This window comes from Mauremys reevesii, unplaced genomic scaffold (genome assembly GCF_016161935.1).
Source record: "Mauremys reevesii isolate NIE-2019 unplaced genomic scaffold, ASM1616193v1 Contig121, whole genome shotgun sequence".
In the NCBI taxonomy this organism is placed as follows: Eukaryota; Metazoa; Chordata; order Testudines; family Geoemydidae; genus Mauremys; species Mauremys reevesii.
In genome coordinates, this window is record NW_024100740.1 from 211,030 (window position 1) to 214,556 (window position 3,527).

General features: G+C 43.3%; 1 long non-coding RNA gene across 1 annotated transcript; it reads right to left on the reverse strand.

Moving 5' to 3' along the window:
• Positions 1-1,078: 1,078 nt before the first annotated feature.
• LOC120392880 lies at positions 1,079-2,694 on the reverse strand. The gene is made up of 3 exons (XR_005591813.1): positions 2,628-2,694; positions 1,628-1,714; positions 1,079-1,201 (listed from the first exon to the last, which is right to left on the reverse strand). It is a non-coding gene; the product is annotated as an uncharacterized LOC120392880 (long non-coding RNA).
• Between the last annotated feature and the right edge of the window lie 833 nt (positions 2,695-3,527).

Below are 3,527 nucleotides of genomic sequence, written 5' to 3' on the forward strand. Positions count from 1 at the left end.
CTATCGCAATTCCTGTATCTTCCAGATTTTTAAGAAGCACATTTGTCATACCAGCTCCTGTAGTATCATCAATAAATTCTAGAAAATGCTCTCTGACAGTCACCATTGCAGAGACATTTTCACTAGGTTCTGTTGTTGTTGTTACAAAACACACCATTAATGTCATTTTTCTGTATGGCTGATGTCAGATGCGCAGTGCAGAATAACAGAGTAATATTTTGCTGACTTCAAATCTACCACAATCTTTTGTTTGACTTTTGTTGCCAGTAACTGTATGATCTCATTTTGAATTGTTTTTTCCAAGGTATTGGTGTGTGTACATTTCTTGGGTGGTGATGCTTCTTAGATGCTCCTGGAATACAGCATCAAAATCAGTGATGAGGCAATTTCCATCAGCTTCTAACACAGCCCAGTAGGCACCATCCCTGGGAGACTTGCATGTACTGGTTGAAGCTAGATACAGTACAGACCACACCTGACCCAGTAGGGCCATTCTTATGTTCTTAAAAGCTGTGGGGCCAGAAGCTGGAGAGGGGTGCCTGGAACAGGGATGGGGAATATAGGTGTAGTTGCCCAGAACTGTGACCAGTGGACCATCCTTCCTCTCGTAGAAGTCTAGCCTAGGACCCAGTGATGATTTTTCGGCCGGAAAGTTTTAAAAGATGACTGTAAACCATGGCTAGAAGAATGCTTTAAGAAGTGCTACATTATCAATTTCATCCAAGCCCCTTAACTCTGAAATGACTTTCATGAAACATCTATAGGCTGCATGCACTGCTTCTCTGGGAAGACGCCATCCATGAGACATGCCACCAGAAAATAAGCTATTTCTCCCCATGAGTGGGCTAAGAATGCTTTTCCTGCTCCCCCTCCGCTTTTCTACTAGAGGGCGCTCCACAGCAACACATCCCATAGTATTTTCTTGGTTTATTCAGTTACTGTAGTCCCAGGAGGTGACAGGAAGGCCACACACAGGTCACAGAAAAAGCAGGTTCCATATTTATAATACCAACTGTTACATGAGAAGCAGCAGGCAGAAATCCTTTGTAAGTAATTGGTGAAGTTACAAAATGCCCTGCTTGGTTCTACATCTCCACCGTATTCTCCTGCTGTCAGGTGAGAGCCATTTTCATTGTGAAGCAGATGTATACATACTTCAGAACCTCCACTTTTGTGATATTTGGCAAGTAAAATGCAATCTCTAAAAAAAAAAAACCAGAGAATATATGGGGATTTTAAGTAATTATTTTGGAAAAAATTGAATTTTATTAAAATCACGTTTTTGCTCATTAGATGTGCCTTGAATGATAGATAAATATTACAGAAAAATGGATGCAAAAAAGTGTTTCAAGACCTTTTCCCCTTTTCAGGTATTGCTGAAAGTTTTCTGTGTCCCAGTCACCTCCGGAGCTGCGAATCTCAGTTGGACACAATGCAACATTGCAATGTAACGTCTCCACGGTGGACAGAAACCCCTACCTGTTTTGGTACCGTCAGTGTCCGAGCCAACCTCCCCACATGTACTGACTGCTTTCAGGTCTGGTGAGGAGAACAAGTTCGCCCTCGGGAAATTCTCAGCAGTTTTGTATTTGGAGGATAACGATCATTTTATTAATAAGCGTCTGACCTTGGAAATTGAAGAGGTGTCTCTCCAGGACTCCTCCGTGAACTACCGTGTTATCAGACCCACTGTGGAGTAGGGTAATATCTGTATCTGTACAAAAAAGGTAAAGATTTCTCAGGGCTACATAGTGTGGAAGGCACTGTGTCTTTCTGCCTGACAACTTCTTTGTCCAAGTTTGGTTCCATTCAGGCTTCACACCCCGGCTGGATCATATATATTTCCACTGTAAATTTTTACTCTTTTTGCTTAAATTAAGATACTTTTGCCATTTGAATGACTGAAGCCCTTTAAAGCTATAAGGGAGTGCGCAATGGTATTTTCACTTTCAATCATATTTCTTCCCGCGATCACTTCATGTGTTGCTCATTGCTTAGTGCTGTACGTGCTCCCAGATTCTTGGACCCAGTCCAGGAAAACACGTAGGCAACGGCTTTAGTCTTGCAGAAATAAATGGGCTACACACACTGCTAAAAAGTAAACATGTTTAAGGGCTTCACTAGGATAGGATTTTAGTTTAAAACGCTTAAGATATAAATGATTATTGCATATTTTCAGTCTCTATCCCTGTATAATATTATATCACCAAGCGCCTCTTAACCAAGCATGACTACTTCTTATCTCAGTAATAGTTACGAGAGTAGTTACATGTCGAAGTTTGCAATGTTTTAATACCATATTTGCTGCCTTTGCAAAAAAATTCATTGAGAAATTGGTTACCAAATTTTCTGAATTTGGAAACACCTGCTAAAAACACGGGGTCAGATTCTGGTCTCTTTTACAGCAATGGAAGCCTGAGACAACTCCAACGCTGGAGACAACTCCTGCGCTCCAGATCCTCATCTGGTGAAAGGCATCGCAGTTCTAGCAGAGCCAATGTCTATCTGTCTGTGAGCAGGATGTGGACAGGCAGCCCAGGGGTTAGAGCCGGAGTGAGCATCCAGAAGACAGAGCCAAGGGGCAAAGACAAAGTGAGGCATGGGGCTGAGGGCCAGGGCAGGATTACCTGCAAGTGAGGCCAGGCGGAGTCCAAGGCAGGAGCAGGGCTGGAACAAACCAGCCAGAAGCCAAAGTAGCAGCCCTGGCAAATGATTTGGGCAACTCCTGAACTGTTGCTGCTGCTGGGCTTAAGAGCTGGTCTGCTGACTCTTCCAGCCAATCAGGCTGCGTAGTCTATGAGGCAGCCCACTGCAGGCCAGCTGTGCTCCTTAGGATTCCCAGATACTGGGTCTGCTGCAAGTCCTAATTCTTGGGCAGGCGTTTCTTTCTTTCTTTCTTTCTTTCTTTCTTTCTTTCTTTCTTTCTTTCTTTCTTTCTTTCTTTCTCAGTTACCTATTAACGAGAAAACAAAGCGCTGACTAAAGCACCTGAGGTCACAAGAGAACTCAATCTCTTTCCTATACTGACAATTACAATAAATAAATAAATAAATAAACCAGGACTTTTTCTAGAAGTAGGATGTGGGGAAATCCCAGATGAATTAGGAGAAGGAAGTAAGCATGATGTTACAGTCAGCCACAAACCCCACCTCCTCTGCTTCCTGGGAAGCCGTGTGTTCACATCCTGCCCCAGAGAGAAGTAAGGCAGAATCTGGGTCAGGTTTTAACATTCGAGGCGCTTTCTGCAGGGCGTGGAGGTCTGAACACCTCTCAGTGGAACTACTGGGGCCACTTATCTCAAACAATGAACAAGTGTTTGCTTCTGAGCCTCTTCCTAGGGACTCGGTGTCCAGGTAATTGTTGTGTTGTTCGGGCAACTTGTCTCACTGCCTATGAATCTGTCTCATACCAAGTTGCATCCTTAATTATCTTTCTACCAGGTGTCTCTTTCTTTCCCTCACATCGCCTTTCTCTGTCTAACGATCTCTATTACTCTGCTCTCTCTCTCAAAAGACTCTCTCTCTCTC